Source organism: Neopsephotus bourkii, unplaced genomic scaffold (assembly GCF_033783945.1).
Source record: "Neopsephotus bourkii isolate Nb327-2 ecotype Australia unplaced genomic scaffold, CSIRO-AGI_Nbou_v1 NB_196, whole genome shotgun sequence".
Lineage (NCBI taxonomy): Eukaryota > Metazoa > Chordata > Aves > Psittaciformes > Psittacidae > Neopsephotus > Neopsephotus bourkii.
Window position 1 is genome coordinate 5,003,545 of NW_026900709.1, and position 18,653 is coordinate 5,022,197.

At 40.0% G+C, this 18,653-nt stretch overlaps 1 protein-coding gene across 2 annotated transcripts in view; it reads left to right on the top strand.

The window, feature by feature from the left end:
- The window catches only part of SPATS2L (spermatogenesis associated serine rich 2 like), an 86,273-nt gene that overhangs the window by 6,342 nt on the left and 61,278 nt on the right, over positions 1-18,653 (top strand). The window contains exon 1 of one of the 2 annotated variants that reach the window (XM_061377566.1): positions 13,379-13,437. The exons of the other annotated variant lie outside the window; for it this stretch is intronic. The gene's annotated coding sequence lies outside the window, so the exon portion shown is untranslated. Of the gene's footprint in view, positions 1-13,378; positions 13,438-18,653 lie in introns of those variants that run through there. 2 annotated transcript variants of the gene reach the window in all.

Sequence of the window (18,653 nt, forward strand, 5' to 3'; positions counted from 1 at the left end):
AATCCACAAATACAGAGTTTGGACCATTATCATTGCTTCCTTGTCGCTCAGAGAAAAAAAAAAAGTTCTTCCTTTATTATCTGTTCCTAAAATCACCTGTCTAATATCCATGTTCTTGTGCCTCGTCGGCTTACATATGCTGTTTCTTTACCAAATTGCTGGTGGATTGGAAGATTTTGAGGGAGGCCAGAGAACATTGTTGGCATAGTCGATTGCGATAGCTGCTCTGACTTTTTTCAGTGTGGTAATTATTATGTTATCCTAGAAGAAGTAAAATAAATATCCAAATGATGATGATCTGGGGAAACCTTGAGCTGAGTGGACAATTAACTTTACATCAGAAGAACTCTGACTCTTGAGTGTTCATCTTTGTGTGAAAGGGGACTATAGAGAAAGTCACCATTTTTCTGGTGCATGCCGAAACATGAAATCCTCAACATTGGTGGAGTTGCAGTTTTGTGATACTGGTATAAAATCAGTATCTTGCCTTATGTAATCTTTCTAATATTAAATTCTCCTTTTTGCTGTCTAGTTATATTTTACATTAAAAAGCCAAGAATATGGCGTGAAACACAGCTGTGGAGCAGGCTGCAGCAGTGTGCTGCCCTTCAATCCATTAGTCCTGTGTTTATGTAGTGCTCAGTCCTGAAACTTCTGGCAATCCTGTTAGAAGGTTCACAGTCTGCAGAGTGTTTTGTGGTAAAGGGTACTCTATAATGTGTTGTATTTTGTAGTAGAGAATAAGTCTACAAAACCAAGGAAGTTTTGAACAGGCATTTTGCAGTCTGGAAGGTCACTCTGCTGTTGCTTACTCTGGCAAGATGTTAGCGTACAAAAAAGTAACCCATCACTCTTTATCAAGTGGTGTCAGTGCAGTGGACGGATTTAACATAGATGAACAAGACAAATGGAGGTTCCCATGTTAGCACGTTGATATGTTACACTGTACCCAATCCTGATTATTTTGCACATTACTGTATAGATTAGGAAAGGTTGAAAACATCTAATTGCCTTCCTGGTGTTGGATTTTCAGAGGTGTTGAGTGCAGAAAGTTTTAATTGGAATTGTGTGCAGTCAGGTCCTCATGAAGATCATGCTGTGGGTGAATGGTGGTACCTTCCAAAGCATTTTAATGAGAATTGCTAAAGAGCAAAACCAGATTTATTAAGCTCTAGCAAGGGGCTTGTTAAATGAAAGAGGGATCATCTTACAATTGCAAGGACTGTTAAACTGCAAAAAGGTTACTCATTACCATTGGTGCATCATATTAAAGGAATGAAACAGCGTAAATGCAATCATTAATTAAACTGAATAGCACACCTTTAAACTATCATTCACTGTTTTAAGTGAATAATATCGTCTGCCTTTTGGAGAGCCACTCAGCCTTAAAAGATTCATTTTCTGTAATTAAAAAACAAAAACCTCGATGTCTGTTTATTGTCATAAGTAACAGCAATTTTGTATCATGGTATGATGCTCATTCTGGGCTGAACTAAGCCTGCTAAGCTCTGCATCCTGACTGAGCTGCCTGCAATGTCAGAGGCTGGCTCTTCAGAAGCAGTTTAATAGAGGGAAGTGGTCAAACATCTTGATAGCAAGAGCTCTTTTTATGCGGTGCCAAAAGACCTGGGCAAGGACAACTCATTTTGAAATCTTGGGCTATGAGGCAGGAGCCTGGTGAAGGCACTTGACCACACTTGTATGGGAGTGAGGCCCCTGCAGAGCTGAACTCTGCATGACAGGCTTGAGGAGCTGCTGGAACTGCCGCCAGCTGGCAGCTGGGCTGGTTTGGGATGGCTGTTGCTGAGTGTGCTGGTTTTGTTGGATTTTCATCTTTAAACAGATTTGGTACCAGACTCCATAAAAGGCTTTGCCTTTCGCTAGTTTAGGATTTTTATGGGAGGGACCTCAGGCTGTTATGTGCTACATTTTTGGACATTTTCAGTTTGCAGTACTGGCCACAGAAAAGAGCGTTTGAAAGGAATCTGCTGCTAACTGAAATGGAAACTACAGGGATACACAGGCTCTTGAGCAGCAGATGGGCTCCTTGAGAAGCATGCCATAAATTATTAACTCTCTGTGTTAGTGCAAATGTAGAAAACTACCTGTTCATGGGTTAAAGTTTAAAAAACTTCAAAAACCAACACCATTTCTTCTCTACCCCAGAAAAACCCAAATCACAAAAAGCCAACCATCACACACACACACACACACACACACACACACTATACAAATGAACTGTGAGTAGTTAAAAGAAACATCCAGAGACCAGTAAGATGGTGATGATGGGATGGGAATGTATCAGCCACTCATATTCAGCACTCGCTGAGCTCTGCTACACTTGATTTTTCGGGACATATGATCCATTAAACTTCTCGTCACCAAAATGACAGAGAAGAAAAGCACCCATACAAAGAGTGCATCTTTCAGAGCTGTTATAAAAATGGTTCTGCAATTCTGTTTCATGTGCAATATGTATGTAAAGAGTCGTGGCAAAGCAACACCTTGATCTCTGGAAGCTTGTCTGTTGCAGATAAATGTTAATTTATTAATTTCTCTTGTGGAATTATTTCTGTGGAGTTACTGTTCTAGTAAGGAAATAATTTGTCAGTTTCTAAGTTTGTCTCTTGCATAAAATATAAAAACCCACATCTGAACAGTACTCTGTTTTATTGGCTTAAGTAATATTTACTAAGCAACCTGGATTGCAGGTCCTGCTCAGCTCTGGCTATGTTGCCTCCCTCATCCCGGATCCAAGGTAGTCAGATTTTGGATGATTTGTTTTTTGGGTTTTTTGGGGGGTTTTGCTTGCCTTTCTTTTCCCAGTGGCTCTCTATCTTATCCTCCCATGATAACATATTAGTCAAATTTAGGTCAAAATAGTATCCTAAGGAGAGGCTGTTTCCAGAAGTCTTCTCTTACTTAAATGCCAGGTATGTGAGAGGGACCAGCAAATGGTATTTCTAGTGAACTGTTAGACTAGTACCAGACTGCCTTCAGGCTTTTGAATTTGACGTATTATCTTTATTTTATATAACAAATAATAACTATCGATTGATATATTTAGGCTTACCTGAAGTTTAAAGGTTTTTCTTAAATTTCTGTGTTCATTTTACTTAACCATAAGGCATCAGTGCTGAAGGAAGACTGTTGCAGTGGTTTCATGTTTGTCCCTTAACGGCCTAATGTTGAGTATTGTGTTCTATAATGCTTCAAGTTTCACATTTTTGCATTTCCAACATGTTTATTTTTAGGGGTGGGAATGGGCAGGTCACTTGTGTCAGTAGACTCCTCTGAGTTTTTCCTTTATTCCTGCCTTGTGTTAGAAGTTCTGACAATAGTCATAGGGACTAGGATACAAAATTGGCCTCTAATACAATGAGGAGTGGCTGTTTTGGTTTTATCTGCTACCCTTTTTAAAATGTAAGAAATTAAAATAATTGTTTGCCTCTACCACCCCTACATATAACGTGCCTTGCCCAGATGAAAAGTATTTGTAATGCATTAAAAACTTTCTTAGAAAACAGTCATGTTTCTTCTCATGTTTTGAAGGTCTTCTACTCTAAATAGGAATTGAAATGAAAATTTTTGAAGTCTGCATTTTTTTTTTCTTTCCTTTTTTCTTGTTCCTTCTTTCTAAGCTTATTCCTGGAAATCACATAATGTAGCATGCACCTAACATCCCATTTCTGATCTAGTGGGTCTCATAGTCCTCTAGGATTGTCAGCTCCCTAATCAGGTCCTGCTGGTGGGAAAGAGGAGTAACAGCAGTGGATTTTCAGCTGTGCTTCAGTCTGACTTTTGATAGCTCACTGTTAGTATGATTTGTGTCAAGTGAGGCTTTTCATTATATATAAGGTGTGAAAAGTTGTAATCATTTCACCCTTATTTTGTAACTTGGTAATTTTGTGTTTAATTTACAGCTTTTACCATGTGCTGTAGTCCTATCATACACCAGGAGTTGCTTGTATGAGTTCTCAAGTGTGTTGTCTTCAGTAATTAACCAGAAGCAGAAATATACTAAGGTGGCTGAGATTAATTTTATTTTATAACAGGTTTTTAAACCTTTGTGTTACTTCAAATGTAGAAAGGTACCTGCTTGTGGATGCAAGGTGGTCAGGCAGTGTGCATATTTGAAATCTGCATGTTAAGGTATTTGACACATGAAAGCTTCAGTTGTTTGTACTGAGGACTAGAGTTAAAAGGATGATGCTGAGTTGATTTTCTGGGTGATGTGAGCAGAACCTGTACCATGCAAGTAGATCTGTGAAAGTCAGGAGACTGTGGAAACACCACTGTAAAACGACTGTAGTAATTTTTATTGTGCCCCTTCTCCCTTCAACATAATCAGCAAAAATCTTAAGAAATAAAATGGAAAAACAACATCAATTTACTGCGAGTTTTCAAAGCTAAAACAGACAGAAGCCTGATAGTTCGCAAAGCAAAGGTTGTTTAGAGATGGTAGTTTGGCCACATTTCATGCATGTAATATTTTCCCTGCAGTTTTCTGTTAAATGTGACATTACCTTTTTTAGTGTATCATAAAATATGCAGACTATGTCTTGTGGGTGAGTAGATATTACTGGAACCAGCTTTACTCTCAGTATCTCCAATGCACTTGGAGCAGTGGTGCCAAGTCATACGATGGTTTCTGAGGCTCAGTGTCAGCAGTACACACGTTTGTTCTTCAGAAAGTAAACACAGACAGGAATTCTGCAAAAATGGTCCATACAGAAGGTGCTATGCCAATAAACTGAGGCAGACTGATTTCCTTTAGCATAGAGTCTGAGTTCACTGAACTCATTCCAGATTTGTACCAGCACTCACTTTCATCCAAGCTCATTAGTAGAAAAGAAAACCAAGCTGTATTTTTGCTTTATTTTAGCTAAATTCCTTTGTACGTAAATGAGTGACATAAGTGTTTCAGCTGAGGCCCAGGCCAAAGTATTTTAAATCATCAAAGAAATGCTGAGTTCCAGCATGAGAAGTTTTCTTCAAAACTTTGGGGGCTGTTATGTTATTTGTATGTCATTCCCATGAAAAGGCTGCTTTGACGTACAAATGAGTGTTTTGTGGAACCTTCTGTCTGAGGCCTGTGAGAGCTCTGTGTGCTTTCGTTTGTGATGTGAAATACCACATGGGAACAAGATCTCATTTATACTCATGACTGAGTCTGACTGAGATTCCCCTGGGTAATTTTGCTCCTCCTTCCTATTAAAACTTCAAAAGAGTCTAGAGTTATATTTACATTTGTAAATTGATTGTTATTCATTTTTTGTTCATTATGATCCCATCCTTGGAATTTGTATGCAACAAGAAAAGAGGGTATTTCCCCATTCTAAATGGTGGGAAAGAACGATTGTAGTTTTGTGTAAGCAGGAATGTATCTAATCCCAGGAGCTCTGTACTACAAAACGTGCTTCATGTTGTGTTCAGCTCTTGTAGGAGCACCAGGGAGAAGAGAGGAGTGTGAAACTGTGCAGTCAGTAGCTGGCTGGGAGTTCTCTGTCCTTTCCAGAGGTCAGGCCAACTAGAATGGAGTTGGGTGGAATCAGACTTGAGGATCCTGTGGCCGCTGCTGTTCTAGACCCTGAGTAAAGTACTTGCTCACCAAGCAGGATGCAGTTCTTGTTCTGATGGGGATTCCAGTAAGGATTCCTAGGAGATGCTGTCTTGTTCTTTGGACTTAATGTCCACTTACGCTGTGTAAAGGGAGACCCAACGCTGTCATTATGATGTGATGTAGGGTTAAGTTCTGCTTTTCACATTCATGATGTGATGTTTTTTCATAAGCACACAGAGAGTATCAGTAGATAAGTCCGCTGAAGCCCCCTTATCTCTGTGTCTCAGTGTAACTTGGAGGGGACACCCTTAGAAGTCTCTTACTGGGGTTTTTTGATTTTAATATAACTATATGGTGTTGCTTTTGGTACTGCTGCCTTACCTGTGATATTAAGCTGCTGTAATGCTGTCTACAAAATTGCAGTGTAAACTCAAGATCCGCAGCCTTGCTGTATTATCCACCATACACTGATTATGTTCAGTAGATGTCCTTTGCCTCCTAAAATAATCTCTCATTCAGTTAAAAGCATGAACTGTCCTTGAAAGGTTCACATAGCAGAGAGCCAACAATGCACTCAGGCATACATTTTGTTTGCCTGCTGCTTATTTGGATAAGCAAATAATTTTAACTTTTTAAAAAAGCATAATTTACATTGATTGCTTTCTCAGAATATGATTGTATCTTGAAATGTGTATAAAAATACATATATTGGCTTTGTTATTAAGAAAACATGTATTTGGGGTTTGGAGCAGTTTAAAAATTTGCTTTATGAAGTTCTGAAAGAAAACCATTTGATGGACTGAGGGCATAACTGATATCACTGGTGTTCAAAATACGAAGTACTGCTTGCTTCAGAAGATTCTGTCATTTGTTGGGAAGGCTGAAGACACTACATGGAGGATGTAGCAATTTGCAAGCAGTAGTGTTTGCACTTGAATTGAAAATTAGGTATTTGAGCTGTAAAATGCTTAATTGTTCTGATTTGCTAGAGATGAATGGGACGATAGGTTTTGCCCAGAAAATAACATTGTGGATAGTCTTTGCAACTTGGTTATACAGTTTTTATGATTCCCATTTGGAGTTAAAAGGCGATGTTCTGTGTAACATACTCCAATTTAAATGGGTCCACAGTGAATTTTCTAATAAATCTGTGGAGGTTATGTTGAACTTGTTAACACACTGTCTGAGGCACAGTATTTTTGAGTTCCCCAGCCTCAGTAAGAGGAGGCTTTCCTGGCAGATTGACCTTTTACTGTGCAAAAATGACAAGTAAAACTCACAGTGGAATCCAAGTGGCAGAATTCATTTCAGAGGAGGCAGTTTTCACATGGAGACATGGAGAGTTCACACACTGTACAGAATCTTTTTGTCATTCTTTTTAGGATCTTGTGAGCCCCGAAGTGTACAAAAATGGAGATCTTGTAGCTCCTATAGGCACTGAACATACCCTGGCTCATCAGGGTATCAGCAGTTGTCTTAACCAGTGCTTTCCAGCTTTGTGGTGTTGCTTGGTTACCATCATTCCCACAACTCTCAAATAAAGCAAAGCAAATGTAAAAAAAACTGGTTTCTATTTATGGGCTAGGTTACTGTACAGATCCAAACAAAACAGAATTGTAAATCCTCTACAGCTTCTTTAATGATCATTTCTTTTCCTCAAGTATTCCGCTTGGCTACTCACAAAGGCTTTCTATTTTAAATATGGGTTTTTTTTCAATATACTGGACTATTTCTAGGATTCTGCACAAACTCATTGCATTCAGAAGCTGGAGTCCTGACGGGAAACAAGGAATAACAAATAATGGCTTGTGTTTCAGGCAGTCTTGCTAACTCCAGCTGGGATACTGCCTTTTCTGATATACTTTATGTGCGGCCTCAGTTCAGGGCAGGGAAAATGTCGCAAAGCTTAGTTTGGAATGTGTTGAGGAATATTTTCTTTAGTAATGGTAATAATGAGGAACTGTCATAACCGTTTGGCTGAAGAGCTCATGTCATCTCATGTCATTTTGTGAATATATCCTAATGTAGCTTCATAAATCCTCTCCCTTAGGGGGAATAATTTTGGCATGTGGGCTCAGGGAAAATTTGCCTCTTAAATCAAATTAGCAGATCTTGACAAAGTATACAGACACTTAGAGAACTGAATATAGCATAGATGTCTGGCTGGCTATTCTGTTGTCCTGCTCCACAAAGAGTTCTGCAAAATGAAAAGTGTAATTTTTCTTTATCACCTACAGGTTGAAATAGATAGCTATTCTATTGATTTGTCACAGTTGAATATACGTTTCTTTTCATTAAGTTAATTCCCCAAATAAGGCTTCTCTGGGAACATGTGGATGAGTTTCTTGGTGAACGGAGAGCTTTCCATAAATCTACTAGCGTCAGTAACAGTATTTCTAGAGTTGGTTAGTGAAACCATCTTACTGTTTCTGAGAGTGGAGAAACTTAAAATAAATGGAGATATCTGAGTCAGCCGGAGACTGAGGAAAAAATAAACACATCCAAGTAGAACATTCCCAGCTGTGGAAAAACTATCCCCATCTATCAAAAGTATGGAAAGCATAGGAAGTGGGCAACAATTCTTGTAGGATGTAGAACTGCTAAGTGTGGCCTTATGCTCATTGTCTGAGAGCCAGTGCTTTAGTGGGGTCCACAACTTAGTCTTCTAACCATTCTGGGTTTCTGGTGGGTCCAGTTCTTCTGACAGTGGTCTTTTCAAGAGAGATTTCTCATCCGGTGTGTAACTGCGATGTTGAGTTTTCAGTGTTATATGGCTCGTGTCTGTGCTACAGGTTCATTCCAGCTTCAGTTCTGTCAGTAGGAACTGGATTAGGCCCTTAATGCTTTGGGAGGAAAATGTTGACTGGAATTAAGTTAGGAGGAATAACAGACTGAAATAATGACAGATCACTGTTGGGAATAAAGGTACTTACAGACTTCTGCATATGGACTTGTTTTAAAATATGTATCTATAAAGAGTCTGAGGCCCATCTTGATGCTTTTGCTCACAGCAAAGTTCCCACACAACCAGGAAAACCTTCATAGGCCAGAAGGACTGGATATTCAAGTCTTTTAAAATGTATAGATCATAGTAAACACCAGAGTTGGTTTGTTTTTTAAACCATGCTATTTCATGCTGGCTGAAACTGTGCCAGTGAAACTGGCTGAAAGTGGTGCCAGTGGTATGTCTGATTGCATTGCTGGTTCTATGCTATGAGAACCTTCAGGAACAGTTTTTTCTCTTGACAAGGCTACACAGCATTTGCAGGTTTTCTTCCTTATTGCAGCTGTTCTTCATTTACTGTAGTTCCCTCCTGGACCAGTGTTGAATATGAATCCTCTCCTTTGCCCTACTGTGATATTATTATTCTATTAGTGTCATTGGACAGAAACCTGGCATAGGATGAGAGCTGGTCCAATTCTGAAGCTTTTGTTTGGTTGTTTCCCAGTCCTAAAGTCAACAGATTCTTTTGCTATAAAATCTTGGACAAATATCAGATTAGGGTGGTTTTAGTCAGGGAGCTTATGCTGTTTTATAATCTTACACATCTTTTGTTGTAGTAAGAAATGTGTGTTGTAAATGTCAGTATGAATTGTCTTCTGAAGGCTGGGTGCTGCTGAGTATGCTTAACACTGCATTCCCTGGCTGGAGTTAGAAACTGCAGCGTGCAAAATGGAACACCGTGGGTTAGTTGGAAAGGCAGGCAGAGTGCAGCTTTGGAGGATGTTGTTATTAATTCACTGAATACTGAGATGCAAAAGAGGAATCTTGCAACTGTGTTGAAGTGTAGCAGTGCCAGACAAGGAACACCCCTTATTTACTTTGACTACATCAGAGCTTAAAGTCTGTTGGGCATAAGGTTGAGCCTAAATGTCTTAAGGTTTGACTATGTGTCAAAGACATGCAGGTTTGCTTTCCATGTGCTAAATAACTGCACTGGTGACTGGGGAAGTGTGATTGACTCACTAGCCAGGCCAAAATAAAAGAAACAAAACAGGTCCAGAAAAACCCAACTGCCAAAACCCTCAATGACATCTTACTTTTTGTATGTGTGTGTATGTACCAGCAGACTCCAGATAGGCTCTACACTCAGTCGTGTCAGCATTCAGTAGAAGATTCCCTGCCTTCTGTTGTTTCTTACGCTAGATGTTCTATCAGTGGCCTCACCAGAGAAATATCCTGAAATGAAAAATAGCTGTAATCCGTTGTGTCCTTGTGTTACCAGCATTTATCCCAGTGTGGCATGCCTTTGATTCCAGCAATAAACCTAGCTTTTAATTTTTAGGAAAAGGGGAGAGAAGATAAAGTGAATGAAAAAGCCACACACACAAAGAAAACACAAAACGAAACCAGAACAAACTATTACTAACATTAAAGGTACATTAAATGTAGAAGTAACAGGTAAAGACTAATATTAAACTCTGAACACTGGACCCTGAAAGCTAGCAGAGTCGTCCACTTGTTATGGTAGTCTTTGAGCTTGTGAATCTGTTATGTTGAGTTCAGTTTAAGGTTCAGCCCTGCAGTATCACTGTGCTTGTATGCAGGCTGCTGCAGTTAGGATCTTAAGGCTCCTGCTTAAATTTGGTGTTGTGGTGGATGATAGCTATGTTTTAAGTTGAGATTTTGATTTGGGACTGGAGGACTGTAATTTACTGCTGGCTCCCACAAAGGTAGGATCTGATTCAGAAGTTTTCAAATAACTTTCAGTTAACTACAGTGCTAATCTTTGGCACTGGGCTATACTTAACACTGTATTTTGGACTCTGTTTAGGATATGTACTGAGGAATGGAGGGATTGAAGGTTATGTTTACTGTTAGGATCTAGAAGGTTTATAGGTCTACAGTGGAATTAGCAGAGTGGCATGTTTAGTGTTTTGAGCTCTTCTGTGTGACAGGTGTATTGTGAAACGTTAGGTTAAGGTTGGGGGTCAGGGTTAAGCATAAGAAGAGAAGTGGTCAAAGAACTTGTTTTGCTCTTTGGAAGAGTATTCACACAGGATGAGGACTGCTGGTCAGAGTGTTACATACCTCATACTATGCTTTGATTCCACTCTTTAGATTCTTCAAGACCTGCATCTTTATGAATAGCTGCTGTGATCTAGGTTTAATATTAGTATCTGGTTCTGGTCCTTTTTTGTGTCATATCACATTAATACTAGGATTAGGGAACTGTTAAAAAAGGTCAAGAGTTCAAGATGGGAAGGGATTTAAGTGTTTGCTATATTTATATGTTCTTCAGGGCTGGAGCACTAATTCCTGCTGCTTTTTTTGGCTTATGTTAGTTTTGGTGCAGTTGTTTGTCACTGAGCTCTGCTTCAGGTATCGCATCTGGTGACATGGTACCTGAAGCTCTGCTTCTTTTTGTACCCTGCAGTGGGGGACAATGCACTGAAGGTTCTGAGAGGGTGTTTCATGTCATTTCCACATGTATGGTTTTGCTGGCCATAGCTCTGCCACAGAGGGGGTATGGGCCACTGTTTTTAAAGTGGCTCTGTACAAAGCATACTTTCCTGTTTCAGGGTCATTGTTGTTTGAATCTAAAAAATACCTTAAGATTTAATCTTTCATTATGATGGGAGATTACCTTAAGCATTTGCAGATGTTAAGCAACAATATTTTATTTGATAATGAGGTGAACTAAGTTTCCTTTTAAGTGTTGTACCTTTACTCCTGATTTCCATTCTCCTCTCTTGAGTCATTATTTCCTGCATAATGTTTTCTTTGATGATATGCTGTGGAACACTGCGTAAGGACAAAATGGTGAGTAGGAAGGTAATCAAACTTATTGAGACGTGTCCCATAAGAATCCATTTAATTTTTTTCAGGGTATTACATCTTAGTCAGACTTCATAGATATGGTATCGTTTGGAAAGAACAAACCTTAACAGCATCCAATAAAACATATATGTATTTAATTTTACATAAGGTACATAGCTGTCCTATACAGGAATTACAATTTTAACTTGAATAATTTCATACCAGTGACCGTATTTCATACCTGAGACCACATCAAGAAATGGGATTCTGAGATTACCTATCACTTTGGTCTTCAATATTTCATGAAGTTCCAAAGGACAAGAACTGTTAACTCACGGGGGGGGGGGATAAATGTGCATGGTATGACTTGTTCTGTTTAAATCCTAAAAATACTGTGTGCAGACTGCAGATGTTACTGGAAGGGGTTAGATGGCCATATGTTAATATAAGAAATGCTGTAACTATTAGCAATGTTGCTGTTTCTCTGTCTTAATTCAGGTGCTCACTGGACAAAAGGAATGCATGACATCTCTCTCATTCTCAGCTCTTCCTTGTGCCCTTCTGAAGGGTATAAATAGCTAAGTCTTCCCCTTGCTTGCTTGGAGAACAAAGCACTGGTGGGCTATAGCATAGGCCTCTTCCTGAGCTCTTGCTTAGGGTCTTCTGACCAAAGGCAAGGAAGTGGCTATGCTTCCCTTACCAGGTTTCTAGCCCCTCTGTTCATCTCATGGATCTGTGCCTGTTGTGTAGATTGCTTCCAACTGCAGTAAATGCTCTTTAACACTGTGACATGTGCGAGTTCTTGTATTTCTTCATCGAAGCATCACATTTCAAATTGCTCCATTCATTCCTTTGATTTTGAACATAACTGTGACTCAGCAAGCCATGCAGAAATGTGTGTTTAGATTGCAATGGATTTTGGGACCTAAGCTGTGAGAGGCTTTGTTGTGGGAGCCTTTGGTAGGTGAGGTGCTGCAGGGAACATCTGGCTCTTTCAGATGCAGAAGCACTTAAGAACTTTCTACCTTCCTTTAAAATGAAACCTGTGACTGACAGGACTTTTGCACTCCAAAGCTTTGCTTTGGCAAAGTATGTAGTTTCAATAAGGATAAAATGAATTAAATAGGACAGCAGTCACACTCTTCTAGTCTGTTACAGAGTATTTTGTAATTCAGAAGGAAAAATAAGTTTGCAAAGACAATCCAGTACAGGCAGATTTCAGCAGTCAGGATGCCTCAAGTAGCAACTGGAAAGGAATAATTCCTGTCTGGCATGCATAGTTAAATCATAGACCAGTTCACAGCTGCCTTCTTGTAACTGCAGAAGAGAGTACAAAACTTAACCTATTGCTCTCTGCCCCTCCACCATCCCCACCCCCTTCTGCTAATGAAACCAGGAAATCAGTTTCCATTCATCCGTTATATCCATGAACAGGCACTCGCTGTCCATGTAGTTGTATGTCTTTAATTTGGGGGAGAAATCCTCTGAAATTTGTATGTGAATTGGCAAAGATGTTCTGTGGCCAAAGTGCTGGTGTCACTCTTGGCACTTCCCTTTATTTCAGCTGAGTTAGTATTCTTGAGATAATAGTGTTGCTTTATTGGAGACGACCTCACTGAAACTGCACTGGTGTTGCTCAGAGGGATTTGTTTAGTAACTGGTGAGTTTCTGTAACTTCCAGGTATGGCCCTCTTGCATTAATGGGTAGAGAGGTTCACACTGCTTAGGTTTATCTTTCTGCGTATCCTCATGTGCTGACTGGTTTGAGTTTAAAGTGTTAGTTTTAAAAGTGGGTTTGTTTTACCTGGGAGAATTGTATGTGGTCAGGAATGGGCTAACAGCAAGGCTTAGTTAATTGCCTATGCTTGCATGGCAGTGAAGATAAGCCCTGTAAGAACTTGTAAGGGCATCTATCAGCACCCCCACATGTTGACCAGAGCAGTAAGGTGATGAGGGATGTTTTTTTGCGCTAACATCTGTAAGGAGAGAGCAGTAAAGTAAATCAAGAGTAAATTAACTAATTACTTTCTTTTTAACTTCCATCTGTTTTTGCAGGAGATAGAGTCTATTGGAGAAGATAGAATAAGAGCAGAAACTGAAGTCATTCATAGTGGTAAGATAGCTTTTATATCTCTTTGCTAATCATTGTGACTGACATGTGACTGGGTAAGTTCAGAAACTTGTAAGTCACACTTGCACTCATACCACCACATTCCACAGTGATTGTGGGTGTGGGGGCCAGACAGAATGGACGGAAAAATGCAACAACTAGTAAAATGGTGCTTTTGGAATTCCTTATTGTGTAGCTTAGTGGGTAAGCACATATCTGCTTTCACATTGTGCATCTGCGTGATGGATAACAAACAAGAAAGTATTTTATTTATAGGTCTGTCAGTTTGGGAACAAGAAGCCGGGAATTTTGGGGCTCCTTTCAACAGGGCAGTGGAGTCTATCTGAACATCTTAGAAGCTGCTTTGGTTCCCGTTTTGCTTGCAGTCTTTTATCTTTCATCACTGCAGATAAATTTCTTTCCTTTATCTTCTTTCTCTGTGTCACTAAGTTGACCAGCTCATAGTATATTGTCCTACTGCTTCTGTTCATCCTTTTTTAGTTGTGTGAAGTGCTGTAAAGATCATGTTTTACAGCTGAAAGTCCTGCTGAACTGGTATTCTGAAATCATCTCTCACTTAGTCCAAGGTGATGTTCAGGTAGCAAAGGGCAGTTTCGCAGTAATACCAAAAAATAAATTGGATAAACCTACAGACTGCAGAACTGAGAAATGTGGTCTCTGCAATTGCCTTAGTTCAGAGATGGACTGAACCAACTCCTTTGTTCTGAAGAAAATACTTCTTTAAGCATACCAAGTATTCCTTTTGCGGTTGTGTCCGAAAGTAGGCATTTTCTCTCTGTCCAGCATATTACAAAAGCATAAGTCTGTTTCGAACCCGAATCTAACAAGTGGGCTCATGACCTCATCATTCTGTGTAATTCTAGTGGGAATGACCATTTTTTCCAAATGTCTTCAAGGTTCTCCAGTTTACTTGCAGCTTAGGACATCTGGATTGTGTTCCCTATGAACAGTTTCCTGAGAAATCTTCAGTGAATTGCTTAGTGCCTCATTTTTAAATCTGTAAAATGAGATAACAGTACTCCTGCACTTGAGCATGGGTGTCAAGATGATAAATAGGTTATGTACTGAGGTTCATAAAATACTCAGACTTTATAATAGGCAGGAGGAGGACTCGTTTGCACATTATTCACTGCATGCACACTGTTTCTTTGGTGGAGGGCACTTGCACTGTTTCTTAAGGATTTCCTTTCTGCTTGAATTTTATTTTTTTTAACAGAGTTGCTACATGGCAAAATTCCAAAGCTTTTGGTAATGGGAGGCTTGCAGGGCAGGGAGTGGCTGTCTAGAATCAGTCTGTTGGTTAATAGTTCAGTGTGCGAACTTGGTAGTGTTTTCTACTGAAACAGTGTGTGACTTCCTCAAAGGAAAGAATAAAAGAAGATACGGATGCCCAAAGCAGTTCTTGCACATCTGCTGATCCCAAGTGTGGCCAAGTGCGTGATGAAATATTACTTGTCTGGCTATGAGCTTTATTTACTACAGCTAAGTGAATCATCGGGTCAGTTCCTGACCAGACCTTGAGTTCTCAGAAACAGATGGCCTGCCTAGAGAGCAAGATACCTTGGAAGCATCTCCACCCTTGTCAGCAGTGTTACACAGCACAGGGATTTCTCAGAAGACCAGTGCTGGCGTTCAATGATTGCAGTGAAAAGAGGATAGTTTTTCAGCTGTTCTTGGTCTTCTACATCAGAATAGTGTCTTGTGGCTCTGAAAATAAGGAAATTGTTGCTGGCTTGTTAGTGAAGATCCACGTTTGTGAACCAGGTCATGTACTTGCAGGGGCAGTAGTAGGGAGGTCAATGAAGCCTTCTTGTTTTCCAGTTCAGAGAAACCATCAAATTGCTGTTAAAAGGTGGCTGGTGCATATGAATGTTCTTCCTGGAAATGAAGAATCAACTCTGAAAATCTTTTTCCATAGACTGTCTTGACCTTTCTACCCATCAGTAAAGTGATGTTAATAATAAATGCTTCCCCAGACTGTAGAGTTGTGCTAAAGATTACCCTCAGTTCAGATACTTGGATGTGAAGTGCCACACACAGACCTACAGAATTAATAGAATATTTTAGACAGTGAATACTGGGGCAAGTTCTACATTAGAATCTGAGAACAGTGCCATACACCAATCTGGAGTGGATTTTCTATATGTAATGGGTTCACCCTGGCCAGCAGCTAGGCATCCACATAGCTCCTTGCTCACTCTCCTCACCAGTTCTCCACAGTGGGGCAAAGGGTGAAAACGGGAAGAACAAAAATCAAGAAAAGACTTGAATTTTGAGTGGAAAAAAACCCACAAAAACAAACAAACAACAACAACAAAAAAAAACCCCAGTTAAATAAGTGAAGAAAAAGCGAATGTGGGGGACATGAAAGGACAACACACACAAGTGGAGCAAAGATCAAATACTATCTCTTATAGGCAGACCAATACCCAGACAGTCTTTAAACAACCGCTTTGGAAGCAAAACCCTATCTTTTCCTTCCTATACCCCACTTCATATGCTATTTCTGAGGATGCCTGGTATGGAATGTCCCTTTGGCCAGTCTGGGCCAGCTGTCTCAGCTGTATCCCCTGCCAGCCTCTTGCCCACCCTCAGCCTACTGGCTGTGGGGAGTAGTGGGAAGCAGAGGTGGCCTTGACAGTGTGAGTATAGCTCAGCAATAGCTACAACACTGCTGTGTTATCAGTGCTGTTGTAGCACAGCACCACATGGGCTACTGTGGAGAAAGTTAACTTCATCCAAGCCAGACTCAGTATGCTTACTTAATTTTTAATGTAGTACTAAACGAAGAATTATTAGAAGAACAAAATCCCATTGTAAGTTCATAAAAACTATTTTCTTGATTAAAAACATTTTCTAGTATGTGCATATGTGACATTTTCATTAGTATCATGGATACTTCTGAAACAGTTCAAAAAGTATGAGCTGAATCTCATTTTTCTCTGAAAAATGTCTCAAAAAAATCTGTTTAAATTTAATGGAATGTCATGGAATTCAGTAGCACTTAAGTGCTTTTCTGAATAGGGTCTGTATGTCCAAGCTGACTGTCCTGCTGTCCTGCAAAATCAATTCTGAAGAAAGGTCCAATGTTCACACTGAGCAAGTTATCTCAGAAGTGGGTAGTTCTGTAATTAACTATAAATGCATCTTGTTCATATAAATCTGGATCTTATGCCTTTACTTTTGATCATGTATGCTGCTGTCAGTGAAGAAAAACTGGCAGCTGTGTGACACAGAGAACTCAAGAAATAATTCAGATTAGATTTCAGTGATCGCTTTGATCAATATCAAAGTGTGAAACTGAAGGTTGAGCTTTCACACCATTTTCTGACGTCATCGAGGTTAAAGGAGGCTCTTGAGTTTCTTTATTTTTAGCAGCTTGGACTGCTCTGTTGTTACTGCTGTCCCCTTTTTATTCCACTTCTGTTAATGTTAAGATGGTTAAAGCATTTGTTCCTCATGGTGAAAGCATTACAAAGGCTTTGATAAATGTATAGTGGTGTGACCAGTCTGAAAGTAAGACTTCGAAGTGGCCATCTTCAAATCTGTTACTGGATTTGTCAGTTAATGCTGTTCAATTCTGGGAGAGATATGATGTGGGATTTGGTTGGTCACATGATGAAACTGAAATTTCAATGTCTTCATAAAAGGTGGTATGTGATTTCTCATGGCTTGTCAGTACTGAAGCACTGACTTGAATGAAGGTTTCCTTGAATGATGTTTTGGTGGGTTGTTTGTTTTGGTTCCAGCCTGTCCAGGTCCTCTGGATGGCAGCACAGCCTTCCGGCGTGTCGGCCACCCCTCCCAGCTTAGTGTCATCAGCAAACTTGCTGATAGTACCTCAATTCCCTCATCTAAATCTTATGAATATATTAAATAATACTGGTGTGTTGAGGAAGAGTGAATGATAAAAAAGCATCCTACAGGGAAGGCAGAACAGAATTGCTCCTCTCCATTATGTTCTGAAATAGTTCATACTATAAGGGCTCATAATCAGAGCAAACAGTTTTTCTTTGGCAGTTGTAGCTTGTGTGTGTTTTGTCTTCTCTATGGAGCAGATACTTAGAGTAGGTTGGAAGACCTGTGCATATCTTTATCCTCAGCAGCAGAGGAACAAGCACCTTCTCTGAGGGTGGTAGGATGGAGTGTGTGTTCTGCGAGAATGGAGGACCAGGGCAGTAATTTGTGCCCTGTCCAAAAGCAGGGTGTATGTGGGGATAAAGTGGTGAAAGAGTTCCTGTATTTTTCCTCCAAATGCACGGTTCAGGCAGTTTAAGAGCCAGAGCATTCCCTGCTCGCTGTGCTGTGGTTGTGAGCAAGGTGGCTAGCCCGTCTGGTCTCAGTTCATGAGCAGAACCCCTGGAAAAAATAATGATGGATAAAGTTCAACTCTTGGAACAGCTCTACCTCTATCGATATTATTGGGAACTTGCATAGTTTAAGGAAGACAGGCAGTGGGGCTGAGTCTCATCCTGTGTGAATTGCTTCTCGCAGTCCTGTGCAAATTGCTTCTCATACATGCGTCTTTTTTTCTTCTTTCTTCTCACCTCCCCACCCACTGTTAGAGAGGAGAGTCCAAATATTGAGCAGTTATAAAGCTAACTCTCTCCAGCCAAAATCCTTGGTTCTGTGGATGCCAGTGATACAGCTGTGTTAACCACAGAATCTGGTTGCAGCTCACATCTGCTGCGTGCAGAGCCAGCCCTGTGTGTTTTGCTGTGTGGCTAAATGTGAATCTGTGGAGGTTCTGACTATGTGGTTCTGCCTACAGTAAGAAATGAGTGAGTGACTGCCAGCGACTAATGCTCTATGTGAATGAAGGTAACTTAGTGAGTGGCTTCATGATAATATAGTCAGGCACTTAAAAGACTAGCTGTTCAGGAATAATTACCTTTGCCTTTACTTTGAATGGCTCTTGAAGAGTGAAGGAAAGGCATAACTGATGTAAAGCCTTACTTGACAATGACTGGTCAGCTCTTCTGCTTCTGACTTGAGTGCACAAGCCACAGCAACTTCCTGCTTTGATAAGTTGAACTTCATTTATCCCAAGTTTTGCTGTGGGATCCGGAGAAGGATAACTGGCTCATAGGGAATTTGATTAGTTTTTTTGGAGAAGCCTCGTTCAGCAGATGTTTGAGAAATGTTCCAGTTATGATGAAGTAACTCCACCCGCCCCATCAAAACCCCGGTTTGATTGG